A 15,721-nucleotide genomic window follows, 5' to 3' on the forward strand; every position below is an offset into this window, starting at 1 on the left:
AACGGAAGTTACAGCGATCACCGTCTTATAAAAAAATGTACAGTGATTTTATGAATGAATATATCGAATTAGGTCATATGTCTCTAATAAATAAATATACGTCACCCTATTATTTTCTTCCGCATCACGGGATACTTCGAGAACACAGTACGACCACGAAACTCCGTGTAGTGTTTGACGCGAGTGCGACTACCACGTCAAATAAGTCCCTGAACGACATACAACTAATAGGACCGGCACTTCAAAACGATATTTTTGATATACTTCTCCGATTTCGGCAATATAAATATGTGGCCTGCGCGGACGTGGAGAAAATGTACAGACAAATTCTTGTACATAACGATCAGCGCAATTTGCAATTAATACTATGGCGAGAAAATCCATCTGACGAATTATGTATATATAAATTAAATACCGTAACATATGGCACAGCCTCAGCGCCGTACCTCAGTATACGTTGTTTGCGTCAACACGCAAATGAAACAAATGATGAAGTAGTAGCTAGGGTTATCAACGAAGATTTTTTTGTTGATGATTTAATTACGGGCGATGATGATGCCGTGGTTTTATTACAAGTATGCGGAAAGGTGTCCACGGTTTTAAATTCGGCTTGTTTTCCATTGCGCAAATGGACATTTAGCCATGACGTGAATATTGCTTCCAAATAATTAGCAATTGGAGAACACTGTCGAAACAAAACACTTGGCTTAGGTTGGCGAATTACTAGTGATGAATTACATTTTACAACTAACATAAAACATAGTGCCCAAACCACTAAGCGCAGTATAATGTCAGTAATATTGCAAATCTATGACTCTTTAGGACTATTATCTCCAATTATAATTACAGCAAAACTTATGGTTAATTAAACTTGATTGGGAAGACATAGTTCCCCATGATATAGCACTTGATTGGCATCGATTGATTACCGATCTACCAAATTTAAATAATATACGTATTCTGCGTAATGTAATGGGTGACTGTACTCAAAATAGGGAATTACACATTTTTACTGATGCATCTCAATATGCTTACGGCGCTTGTGCCTTCATACGTACTTACAATAATGACTCATACGTTAGAACGAATTTATTATGTGCGAAAAGTAAAGTTGCACCAGTTAAAACTGTGTGTGCCATCCCTAGGCTCGAGTTATGCGGCGCTCTGCTAGGCGCGCGATTATATAATAAAATAATAATTAGTTTACGTTTGTCATTCACTAAGGTGTTCTTTTGGACTGACTCAACTATCGTGATGGGATGGATCAAGACGTCACCACACCGACTTAAACAGTTTGTTTCAAATCGCGTGTCTCAAATACACGAATTAACTGATAATTCCTCGTGGTATCATATAAATGGCAAAGATAACCCCGCGGATATTGTGTCGAGAGGTACTACAATAGCCGAGCTTGAGCCAATTTTCTACAGATCAACACGAATTATCCGAATTAAAATCTGAAAGGTCGTGTGTCTGTATGACATCTAATAATTCAAATGATTACATTAATTTAATTGATTTTAATAGGTTCTCATCCTTTAATTGTTTATGTCGGTCAATAGCATATGTATTAAGATTTATAAACAATACGCGTTCCGCGAAACAGCAACACAAAATCGGTTCCTTATCTGTTGACGAGTTAAACGCCTCGGTCCTAGTACTCTCCCGACACGCGCAAGCTCAATATTTTAGTAGTAAATATAATGATTTATTAAAACAATCAGCTGTAAAATCAAAGCGAATATTAAGTTTGAATGTTTTTATTGATAAAAATAAATTAATTCGCGTTGGTGGAAGACTGAATAACTCGCTTCATTTTAACTATTATAAAAAAACATCCCGTGTTGTTGTGTAGCAAACATAAATTTACCGAGTTATTATTTAACCATGAATATGAACAGCTGTTACATAGCGGACCTCAAGTACTAATTGCGTCTATTCGTGAACTTTGGTGGCCTCTCGGAGGGCGAAACCTGGCTAGGAAAATTGTACATAATTGCGTCAAATGTACACGTATTAAAGGGAAAACTATAAATACAACCACTCATGGGTAATCTGCCAGCAGAACGTCTCGAACCGGTTCCCTTTCATGCTGTGTGGTGTGGATTATGCCGGGCCAGTGATGATTTTAAACCGGAGAGGCAGAGGGTCTACGCTTAACAAAGATTATATTTGCTTATTTATTTGTTTTTGTACGCATACTGTTCATATAGAATTAGTCACGAGTCTTACAACGAGCGATTATTTACTTGCCTTAAAAAGATTCATATCTCGGCGAGGTAAACCGGCTGAAATTATGTCAGACAAAAAACTTTGTAGGTGCTGAGAATGAAATAGTTTCTACTCTTATGAATAATAAAAATAATATAATAGATTTTATGTCAAATAATAATATTAAATTTAGCTTCATTCCGCCGCACGCGCCTCATTTCGGTGGTTTATGGGAGTCAGGAATGAAATCGTGCAAATATCACTTACGACTTGTAGTGGGTTGTACTAATCTTAGTTACGAGGAGTTCATTACAGTATTAGCTCAAATTGAAGCTGTTCTAAACTCCCGTCCCTTAACAACTCTGTCCACAGAACCAACCGACTTGTTACCTCTCACACCCGCTCATTTCCTGATTGGTCGGCCAATGACTGCTCCAGCTAGCAAGGATTTGACCTCGGAGCCGAGTCACCGTCTACTGCGCTACGATATCATAGAGCAAATGAGACAACATTTTTGGCAGCGATGGACGAAAAAATATGTGTCAGAACTTCAAACACGAACGAAGTGGAATATTAACAGGGAAGGAGTTCAACTGAACAGCCTCGCTCTCATCAAAGAGGATAATCTGCCTCTGCTCAAATGGAAACTAGGCAGAATCATTCGTATCTATCCAGGGACTGACGGTATCTCACGAGTGGCTGACCTGCGTACATCATCGGGCATCATCCGAAGGGCTTTCGCTAAAATTTGTCCTCTGCCCCTTCCAACGCTGTATGTTAACGCCATCTACAGTCACACATGAGCGTCTGAACGCCGACGATTGGAAGTGATTGAGAATGAATGACGAGGGAGGGGGAAGGGCGTGGGGGGTCAACGAGAGAAACGGTAGCATCGTTCAGAACCATTACGAATTGCATGTACTAAATACATGTCATTAAAACTGATAAGAACAATAAACGTTTTTTAGTTAATCCAAAATTTAACCACTACGATATTGATATAATACTTCGAATCGTAAATGAACAGTTACATAGCTGGCAAAATTAGTAAACAGATGTGGGAGTTGGCTAGTCACGTACGTTGAAGGCGTGTTGGAGACCCGATTGGAAATGGAAGGCGGACAACTGTAAGTCTTAACACACTTTGAGAGTTGTGTCTTGGACCTATATCCAATATTAAGATTACAAATATCTTAATGATAATTAAGTAATTAATGTCTGATTACTAAATGACTGTATCGATTTTTAATTTTCTATTTTATTAGGGTTCCGTACCCTAAGGGTAAAACGGGACCCTATGACTGATACTCCGCTGTTCGTCCGTCTGTTCGTCTATCCGTCTAGTTAGACTTATTAAATGCTTACCAATGATGTAATTCTGTTGCCGGTATAACAACAAATATTAAAGACTGAATAAAATAAATATAATAAATATTGAGCCGAGATGGCTCATTGGTTAAAACACGTGCATCGTAACCGATGATTTCGGGTTCAAACCCAGGCAAGTACCACTGAATTTTCATATGCTTAATTTGTATTTATAATTCATCTCGTGCTCGGCGGTCCAGAAAAACATCCTGAGGAAGTCTGCATGTGTGTAAATTCAACGAAATTCTGCCACATTTGTATTCCACCAACCCGCATTGGAGCAGCGTGGTGGAATATGCTCCGAATCTTCTCCTCAAAAGGGAGAGGAGGCTTTAACCCAGCAGTGGGAAATTTACAGGCTGCTAATGTAATGTAGTGTAAAATAAATATTTAAGTGGGGCTCCCATACAACAGACATGATTTTATTGTCGTTTTTGTAGACAATGGTACGGAACCCATCATGCGCGAGTCCGACTCGAAATGGCCGGTTTTTAAAATATATATTGTAGATTACTAACCACTTATGACATGATCTCTCGCTAAATACCAATACTTAGAATTATTATATTCCAGTTTGAGGTATCACAGACAGAAAGGTGTTGGCGAATTACCGATAAAAAGGTTGGCTGATATTTCTTACATTGCGCAATATGTATGGGACGTGGTGGCCACTTATCATCTAGTGACCAAGCCAAACTGTTGAATTTGGAAGTTTTCCGTTTTATTTTCAGGTAGAATCACAATCGAAATTTTCGGGATTACAATTTAACTAACATTTACAATTTGATTTTGGTTGTCGTAAAAAGATTCCAAAATACATTTCCATGCTACGGAACAAAAGCTTTGGATAGAACTCAATTTTACTAATCAGACTTAAAGGGCTGTATGAAAGGCTTGAAGTCATAAAAAAGTAAGAAAAACCAACAAAAATGGAAAACGGATTCCCTCGCGAAATACTCATGCGAAATTCATTTCTGGTTATCCGATGTGCTATTTTTGCCAGACTATTAGTAAACTGTTTCTAATATTGCGCTAAAGATGTATACATGATGTATAGATGTATTCGAGTTGTATATTTCTCAACTGTGTAATGATGATTATTAATATAATAGAAAATTAAATCACTGAATACGTTACTTATTGTAATAGTTACATAATCTTCTTAGTATATAAAACTAAGTTGGGTTTGTTCCACAAGGCCGCGTACTGTTTCATCTGCATGTCAATGACTAGTTACAAATCAGCAACATTCACTGCTAGGCAGACGAAATTAGACCGTAGACACCTAATACACCGACCGTGCTAATATTTTTCTGGAGAACGTCGATGAACACGGGAACAACCGTGTCTGAAATCGAGTCTTTGTTAAACAAAGTTTCGGACTGGGGCCGGCTAATAACCCGATTCAACGCCAAAAAGACACAAATCACCATTTGTCGTATCTACACGATTTGAGAATATTTCCATTGCTGCCACGACTAGTATCGCAATACTTGGTATTAGTGTTTCGAATCTCGTTCAATTCCGCGGTACAGCCGATTTGGCAATTTGGCATCAAAAAAGCTGGGTATGCTCAGCAAGGCAAGATAGTACTTCACGTCGGCCCATCATCACCAAAATTATAAAAACTCCCATTCAGCCATTCTCTCAGTTTCTGAGCGGGTGCTCTCTAGTACCAGCTTCTTCGATTTGACTGTATTCAATTCAGAGATGCTTAAATATGCGACAATCCCTTTCCAACCTGCTTGATCCTTTGGCTTTGCTTAGAGATGGTATAACCGCACCACCTAAATGTCCAAAAATCTACAACAACGTGACTTCTAAGGCATATTCCGCCTCGTACTACCACTCTGTGGAACCAGCTTTTGCCGGCGGTTTTTTCGAACTGATACGACTTGGGAACTTTCAAGAAAAGAGCGTACATATTTCTTAAAAACCGGCATCGCACCTGCCTTACGGTATTTCAGATGTCATTCAGAGAGGTGGTCATTCCTTCTATAACTTTCTTGCCCGTTTGCACACAAAAAACATTTTTTTTAATCTATCTATTATTGGGTTATATGTACGATATTCAAAGGTAGAGGTGTGACACCCTGTCAAAAAACCACATGGAAATTCTACATATACATATTATAAATGGATGGAATGGCACGATTATTCACTAAAATGTAAAAAAAATATATTACGGTCTGCCTTCAGTCCGGCTAAAGTTTTTTATGTTATGAATATAGAAAAATGTTTTAATAATGTTTTTATTTATTCATTGAATAAAAATAATAATGTGATAACGTAGCGATATTTTTAAATTAAGAGTTTCGTGTATAAAACCCGTTGACGTAGATTATAATATAAGTGGCATGATATTTAAACAATAAATAAATCCTTCCAATCTAAAATTCTGGTTTGTAATCAAGTGAAATTGAAAGCAATTTAGTTGGCAACAGCTATTGTGGCTCAGCTAAATTGACATAGTCATTAACAGGCACATGTCTTCAGGAAAGCATATAATAGTGAACTCCGTTCGAGCCTACAAAGGCTTTGCTAGTGCAGCTAGCTGTAGTTCAATTTATTTAAATAATTACCATCGATTCTCGACGATAAGTTATTGTTTATAAGCCTAACAAAGGCTCTTAAAGATATTTTTTTTTAGTAATTACTTTCAAAAGTTTGTTCAGTTAAATACTCTTTTTTCTCATTCTGTCAACCTGGATTTGACGTTTGAAAGAAGAGTACACAGCATTGTTTAACTAATTATCCTCCAACAAATATTTATACATATTATTTCATATACAGATTGGAGTTTATAAAGATTCTCAGAGATAAAGCACCCGAACTATAACATTGAATCTACGTCGAGGTCAACTCCTCTTTTAAAATGAGAGAATGTATTTTTTTCAGTGGCATTATTACCGATTTTAAGACAAATTCACATACATTTAAAATACAACATAATGTCATTTAAGAATAGGAATAATCACTTTTAAAATATGATCCACTAACTACGAGGCGGTTTTCAAGAAGTTTAGAAGCCTTATTTCGTGTTCGTATATTAGGACACCTGAATCTTGAGCAATTTAGAAGGTACGGTGAATCTATATAATTCCTTATTAATTTAAACAAAAATAATTGATCTCTAAGTGTTCGACGGTCAGCAAGTGGGGTAATTGTAAAAAATTCATTTGTTGCACGACATTTAACATTAAGGTATATTATAAATTTTCTATGAATATTTTCTAACATCTCAATATATAAATTGTAGTGTGGATTCCAAATAATAGATCCATATTCCAAAACAGATCGAACCAATGTATTATATAAAAGAACAAAAGTTGAGTTGCACTTAAAATCTTTGCTGACTCTCAGAATAAAACCTAGCATACGATAGGCTTTAGCTGTTATTTGGGTTAAATGCAATCTATAAGTAAGCTTATTGTCGAAATAAATTCCCAGATCCCTCAACTCGGTCACTCTATTCAAAGAATTACAATCAAAGTAATAATTGTAAGTGATTGGATTTAATTTTCGTGAAAAAGTGATAATACTACATTTAGACACATTTACACTAAGATAGTTGTCCTTGCAATATGTACAGAGCCGATCAAGATCTTCCTGTAACAATAAACAGTCACGTGAAGACGTGACCGATCTAAAAATTTTCACATCGTCTGCATATAACAAGTAAGAAGAATGTTATAATATCGTCGATATCATTGATGAACACATTAAACAGCAGTGGTCCGAGGTTAGAACCTTGGGGAACACCAGAAGTTACAGGTACAAACGACGAACAAAAACCCTTTATCGTCACAGCCTGGCTACGGTTGCGGAGATAATCAGACAGCCAATTTTTTATTTACAAAGCCATGCTGCTGATCGATTAGGATAGTTCTCAGTAGAGGGAATTTTTTATCATAAATATTTTTTTCGAATAATTTTGCTACTGTACACAATTTGGAAATGGATCTATAATTCTGAATATTATGCTTGTCTCCAGATTTAAAAGTGGGAACTACATAAGAACGTTTCCATAAATAAGGCATATCACCTGTTTTCAAAGATTTCTGAAACAATAAAAATATTGAATAAGAAAGAAATTGACGAAACGAATGTAAAAATATAGGAGGTAAACCATCAGGTCCATAGCGTTTATTAACATCAAGCTTTTTCAAATATTCAATAATTGTTTTATGTGAGATATCAAGAGACCCTATGCTGATATATTTATGAGAAATTCTATCAGTAGAAATACTAAATGAATTTACTGGTTCAAAAACAGATTTAAAATAATCATTAAAAAGGTTACAAATCTCTTTGCCATCACACGCGGTTTGATTTTTGAAGTACATAGTATTGGGTATATTGTTGGTGGTTTTCTTTGATTTAACAAAAGACCAGAAATACTTGCTATTGCGTCTTATTTTCAATTCAGAGTCAGAAATATATTTATCATAACATTCAACTTGTGCCTGTTTTTGACTCTCCCTTAACAAATTGAAAGTTTCGTAATATGAGAATCTTTTGTAAGTCTTCCATCTTTTATGATATTTAAGTTTTTCAGCAACAATTTTAATTAAGGCTTTAGAGTACCAAAAAGGATATTGGTTCTCATATTTAACTGTTTTAACAGGAACCAAATCAGAAATAATAGAATTAATGGTTTCGTAAAAAACATCAACGGCCTTAGTGATATCGCAGTCATTTAGTAAATCTACCCAGTCAATTTTATGTTATAGTTATAATCTGCTAGGTGAAATAAGTTGAACTGTACGGGGAGCAAGCAAAGGGGAACCACCACATACAGAGCAGTCGCCGCTGCTAATTATTAAGTCGAGATATCTATTATTCAAATTGGGGATAGAGTTAAATTGCCTAAGATTAGTAAAATTCAAAAAATTGTACAAATTACTTGTCAAATCATTATTTTCGAAAAAGTTGCTAATATTCATAGCGTTACCTAAATGTTCCCACAAGGCTGAGGAAATATTAAAGTCACCCGTAATCAAAACGTAGTCATTAGGTTGGCTAAGTACCTCATTGGAGATCAATTCAAAGAATTCAGCGAGCGCTTCGAATTGATATTTGCCGTGGGGAAAATAACAACAATAAACATGTAACAGTTTAGATAAAGGGGCAGGCGAAAGGACAATGGAGACTTTAACTATATCTGCAGCCATATTCACTGAGATAATGGTGGAGTGGTATTTGACTGACAAATTAGATTTCAATGCAACTAAGACGCCACCTTCCATTTTATCTCCACGCGAGTTATAGTCCCGATCGGTTCTGTACACGTTATAACTCAGATCAAACAATTCCGCGTTAAAAATACCTTCATGCAACCAAGTTTCACTGATGCAAATAATGTCGTAAGAGTGTTTAGTCTGAATTAAACTTCGGAAAAATGTATTTGTTTTTGTTCGCAATCTACGCACATTTTGATAAAAAATAGAGAGACTTTTAGTCATAAATGCAGTAAGTATAAACTATTATGCATAAAATTGATAACCCTATATAAAGTATAATATAATAATAATCATTGAACAGGTAAAAATATAACGAAATCAAATAAATGTTAAATACTGTATTCAGATGCTCAAATAATAAAATAATACAGATAACCACTAGCAAATTATAATATAGAGTGATTAAATAATAAAATGATGTACCGTCTAAAACCAAAATCCTTTTATACAATAAAACCAAGATTATACAGATATTTAGTCCAGAAGTATATAAAGTTTGAACAAAAATATACGCAAAAAATTGAATAGTTCCTATATAATTTTTTTAAATCACCAGGCCTAATTATGTGTATGACTGGACTCGAGTCATTGCGTCGAACCATTATGCAGCAATTTTTCACCCAAACATATTGATAGATTTTTTCTTTGGCAGTTTTTTTGACAATTATTTTTTCTCGCTTGTTAGGTGGTCATTCAAATATATATGATTATTGTTAGAATTAAATCCGATATCATGACATTTAAGCTTAAGCTTTTTAGCTCGAGTAAGAAAATCATCTTTTTTCCAGCGGCATAAGATTCTAACAATAATCTTAGTCTTTTTATTTTCTTTATCCTTTGATGCCACCCTGGTTATGAAGTCTATGTCGTTGTTAATGTCTAGTCTAATGTCGGCTTTATTAGATAATTCTTCCCAAAATGAAAAAAATAAATCATTTTTTTTTTCGGGAACACCATAGATCTCCATATTAGATCTGCGGGCCCATTGTTCACGGGTGTTATTTTCGGTGATGATAGAATCCAAAGCAATCTTAAGATTTCCAATCTCTGAGGTATGGTTAGAGTCGTTTTAAGTCTGTCTCACATTTGTCAATTCTGTTGTTAAGATCATCAAATTTAGCATTAGTAAATTCTTTATATTCCTTAAGACCACAATAATCTCAGTTAAGATCAATTCGAGAACTTCTCGGAGTTATTGATCCAGAAATTGTATAATTTATACACAATATGTTTGTGATAGATGAATGTGTCATGCCGAAAACGTCCTAAATTTTTTTTTAATTCTACAGGCAATGATACGCATTTTTAAAATAAACCCCGAAGAACCGATAGCGAAAGATAATCTTTCATTTTAACAAAATTTCAAATAGTCAAGAAAATTTATTTAAAAGTGAAGACAAAGTATAAGTATAGAGTAATCTCACTTTTGAACATATTTCAGTTCGAGAACCTCTCGTACAAATTGATCCATAATACGCACTGTCGGTCAAACCCTCATCTTGACTGACGTGTCCCTAAGTAGCCCTACAAATTGCCCTTTTGGGAGATCACCGTTCAGGGTTTCGAGTGTGTGGTCTCGAATGCCGTTTAAGGACCTTTATGCTATAATTTAAATTGACTTGAGTTAAATTGGTGGCCGGCAAGACTTTGTATATTACTCTAATTAAAATAAAATGTAGTAAAGAAACCGCGATGGCGTAATTCTTACAATACGTGAATCTTATCCGAAGTATAATTAAAACGGTGGGAAAGGAAAACTATTGAGTTTCTAGTCGGTTCTTCTAGGTAGAATCTACTTTCCGTACCCTCGGTTTACATTTGATCCTACACTGTAACATGACGATTCAAAAGTGCTTTTATGAGTCTACTTCGAGCCTGCAAAAAGAAAGCGAGTTCATTTATTCATTAAGAGACTGTCAATTCTCATCAGGTAATATATATTTATTTTGGAAACAAACGGTATTTCGTTGAATAAAACAAGAAACATTAATAGTTTCTGATATGACATTAATACAAATATTAAACTGTAATATTAAATGGGTAACATGTAAAATATAAGAGAAATTATTATATAAAAAATAAACAACTGCTTTCGTCGGAGACCTGGTGGAATAACAGATAAAATATTAAATTAACAACGTATATTAATAAAACGACAATGACGAAATTATGAATAAAAACAATAATACAAAATTGATTTATATAATATTCTATGAAACCGTATTCCGAGACAGAGAAAGACTGGACGTTGAATAACGCTTTTTGCGACTTCTACGTGACACGAGCAACGTGACGTTTTCTGGCAGTTAACTCTCCTCAAAGCCGAGTAAAAGAACCTCGTATCAATAAATTAAAGAAAAGAAAGAGAGACAGACTATAAGATTAAAATAAATCACAACAATACATAATACATACATAAGCAATCTGTAAATTTCCCACAGCTGGGCTAAGGCCTCTCCCTCTGAGGAGAAGGTTTGGAGCATATTCCACCACGCTGCTCTAATGCGGGTTGGTGGAATACACATGTGGCAGAATTTCGTTGAAATTAGACACATGCAGGTGTCCTCACGATGTTTTCCTTCACCGCCGAGCACGAGATGAATTATAAACACAAATTAAGCACATGACAATTCAGTCGTGCCTGCCTGGGTTTGAACCCGAAGTCATCGGTCGTTAAGATGCACGCGTTCTAACCACTGGGCCATCTCGGCTCTCATCGATCAATCAATCACAATAATATCATACGAAACTAAACAACTATTAAAAAAATAAAACCAATCAATCACCTTTTATTAAAATACTCATCATATAAAATTTAAATTAATTAAGAGATAGATGAATTATGTCATTATTTATAAACAATTTGTTCTACTGGGCACAACTTCTATTCATTAACGAATTTTCGGCAAATTTAGTTTTAGTTTCGGAAATGTAAAAAGTATATATTATATTAAGTATTTTGAAATCTAAATGATTATTTGCTTAATGTTATTAAAATATCTTAGTGGTAAGGCTTTGTGCAAGATTATATCGTCGAGTACAGTACTAATTAGTATTGTTGTGTTTAGGTTTGAAGGAGTGAGCTAGTTTAACTACAGGCACAATGGGTGTAGCATCTTAGTCCTAAGGGTCAATGCCGCATTGGTGATATTGTGATTGAATCATTTCTCCCCAGATGAATTATGCTGCTATAAAAACCGTATTAACAAAAAAACAAGGAAATCTGAGGAATGATTCATATCAGTTAGTTTATTCGGTTTAGGATTAGCGATAATATCCCAGTGCTGGCAAATGATCTCCATTCCTGGTTTGTTGGCTTAGTGAATGACCCACGTTTCCGTTATCGCCGAGCACGAGATGAATTATAAACACTAATCAAGCATATAAGAATACAGTTAACTATCAATCTTCAATTAAGCAAGCCGAGCAATCTAGGCTCAGTGGTAATTGAACAATTATTAACTCAATAAATATAACTAATGAAAATAAACTCATCACCCGTAAATGCTACAAAATAAAACAAAGATCTGTCAATTGACCATTGTGATATAATACATGAATTATGTATTATACATTTATGTAATTAATATAAATTAAATAAAAAATAACTCAGTATAACTGACAAAGAAATTTTATTATTTTACTAGAAATTTGAAGATTTTTAACACAGTATTTGTGTTTTCATGCGCTTAGTATTTGAACTTCAATAACGCTACAGTAAATAATATTCGTATTTATATAAATAAATAAGAATAATATTTCATTAAAATAACTTGAAATTAATATGTTATTATTAGTACGACATAGAATTAAAGTATTGATAGAAGTATATAAATGAGGACTACATGTGTGCGTGCGTTCATACGTATAAGCTTATGTCCGAGCGCGTGTGTGTATGTAACATATTTTGAAATGATATCTTCTTATGGGAATAAACCCCTTCGTTACGTAACGCGTTACGGCGTCAGTCTGTCTGGCTTCCCTTTCTCATACGCGTACAGACAGTTTAAGTTATCACTTCTGTCGGGCGTCCCGAGTTTTGTATGTGTGATTGTATTTCTGTTATATCGTGTTTTTCTTTTGTTTTATTTATATTTTTAATGATAGCATTTTTAATTCAGGCTTCGAAATGCTGAATAAATGTGTTTCTAACTAATGTTCGTTACCATGTGATCGAGGTGCGTATATTGTTAGTATTTACTTCAGGTGTTGTAATATAATGTTGTGTTGATACGGCGATTGGAAATTCTAAAATACAAAGCGCTAATTAGATCGTTTCCATCTCTATGTCTCATTATTGCGTGTAGCGTACATAATCAAAGCGTTTTGTTTACGTCAAAACTACGTCGTACTTATTTTGATCTAGTCGTTGAATTCTCCGTACGTAATCTGTACTCAAAATCTTATTTGTCTGTTTACACGTTTTATGACTCATCACAATTGTTTATATGCTTTACCTGTTAGTTAGTTGTCTCTGCTTGTTATATTTTCTATTATTAATAATTTGTAAATCGATTGGATTTCTAGATCCTTTACTCTATTAACTTTTTGTTTAGGCTAGTTAGTAATGTAATGTATCATATATATGTAATCAATTAATATTAGTGATTCTTGCTTCTATTAGTGTAAAAAAAATGAAACACACATACACACAACATTAATGTAGCCGTATTTATAATAATTTACTTATTTACAGTTTTTTTTTTAAATATGATAATAATTTAAAAATATCGTTGTTATGAAGGAAACGCTATGGTTCAACTGTTTCAACATTTAAATATATTTTGTGTACAATTTTGTAAAAGGAAAAAAATATAATAATATGAAAAAGAACCGCAAATTTATGAAATAGTTCAACGGTTGACGAGTTAAGATACTCAAAGTTGGGGTTTGTTAAATGTTCGCTGAGGGATTTCGTATAAAATATACAAGACGAAATTAAAACCAAACGAAAGACTAATTGAAAATTAAGAGTTCTTTATCAGATAAAATCTACAAACATCAAACGCTTCAACTAACACCAACCAATAGAGGTCGATTTGAATAAATTTAGTGTTAAAATAGCTCATCACTCGCTATACCATCGAAGGCCCGCCTCATTGCCCCCATTACGCTCTGCGAAGCACAATAATTTATTCAAGATTTTAATTTGATGCCCCACAAACGCTCTACGGAAAAATTTACTTCAAATGCTTAATTTAATTTGGACAATTTCAATTTCCTTGTGTTTCATTTGTATCAAGATTTTATTGTTATTTAGATAATTCTAATAAATGTTTTGACTGAGATAAAACGAGCGTGATTTCTTGTGTCATTCATATTTTAGTAATATTTGATTACAATTTTTATGTATTAAAAGTATAATATATTCTTGTACTCTATACTAATATTACTAATGCGAAAGTAACTCTGTCTGTTACGTCGTCACGCTTAAAACGCTGAATCGATTTTGGTATGGAGATAGTTTGAGTCCCGGGGAAGGTTACTTTTTATTAAATCATTTCACGAGGGGATATATTACACACATATTTTGAGGAAAACACTCAACAATTAATTGCCGACCAATACAAATTTAGCAAGGCGCATAACATTGCATACATTGTCTTGTCGACTAGGTCTCGAGAATGGACCAGTCAAACTACTCAAGAGAGACCTGTAACGACTTCTTAACTCAAGATTGTATTGTGGTAAGGTTTTGTGCAAGCCCATCTGGATGATTATCCTGAGGGCCCATCTGGGAAATCCCATTAATCAGCTATTCTGACGCCGAACAGCAATATTTATTATTATTATGTTCCGATATCAAGAGTGAATGAGCCAGCGTAATCACAAACACACGGAACATAACATCTAAGCTCCAAAGGTTGGTGGCGCATAACGCATTGACGATCTAAGAAAAGTTTAATATTTTGTTCAGGTCCAATGTTTATGGGCGGTGATGACCACTTACCAGAGATTCGGAAATAATTAACCAGCACCGTTGTATTAATATAAGTCCAGACTCTTAAAATCAATCAAGAAAATATACTTTCAAATACTCAATGCCTTTTTTTTATCGGCAAAGTTAAATAAAATCAATTTTCCAAATTCCGTATCGCTAATAATATGCTTTCATTTATGTGTTAAGAATTTATTTGATGGAGCATCAAATATTGTAAATTTATAACCATTGAGTGAACTAACCCATGTTATGTAGACTACCGACCGAAGGTATGTGAATGATATTTGTATTTATGAAAACGTACGCAATTAACTAATTTATCTGATTAAAATTGAATTTACATTTGATTTTATTCCCTAGGGTTTTACTCTGTGATATATTTTATTCTGTAACTTTCTTTCTTAAATCAAAATTCGCTTTATATGAGAATTACTTTTTTAAATTATTTAATATTTCACTAACAAGGTGTCTTTAAAAGATGGATAGACGTCGTTGACCTTTGCTCAATTGGGCGTTATAGAAAATATTTCTCGCGCTGATCTCACAACATTTACTTTTGATAGCAATGCCCAAACAGCAATACTTGTTGCTGTTTAGAGTTAGAATATATGATGAGCGGGTGATACTTACCCAGCCAGGTTTTGGCCAAAGTTCTGCCAATACATTTCAGCTTACTAATCGTATAATTTTTTTATTAGTTTCCGCCTGCTTAAGTACTAACTTACTTCGCTAAAATAACATTACATACATTAGCAGCCTGTAAATTTCCCACTGCTGGGCTAAGGCTTCCTCTCCCTTTGAGGAGAAGGTTTTGGAGCATATTCCACCACGCTGGTCCAATGTGGGTTGGTGGAATACACATGTGGCAGAATTTCGTTGAAATTAGACACATGCAGGTTTCCTCACGATGTTTTCCTTCACCGCCGAGCACGAGATGAATCATAAACACAAATTTAGT

The sequence above is a fragment of the Vanessa tameamea genome, chromosome 15, assembly GCF_037043105.1.
Source record: "Vanessa tameamea isolate UH-Manoa-2023 chromosome 15, ilVanTame1 primary haplotype, whole genome shotgun sequence".
Taxonomy (NCBI): domain Eukaryota; kingdom Metazoa; phylum Arthropoda; class Insecta; order Lepidoptera; family Nymphalidae; genus Vanessa; species Vanessa tameamea.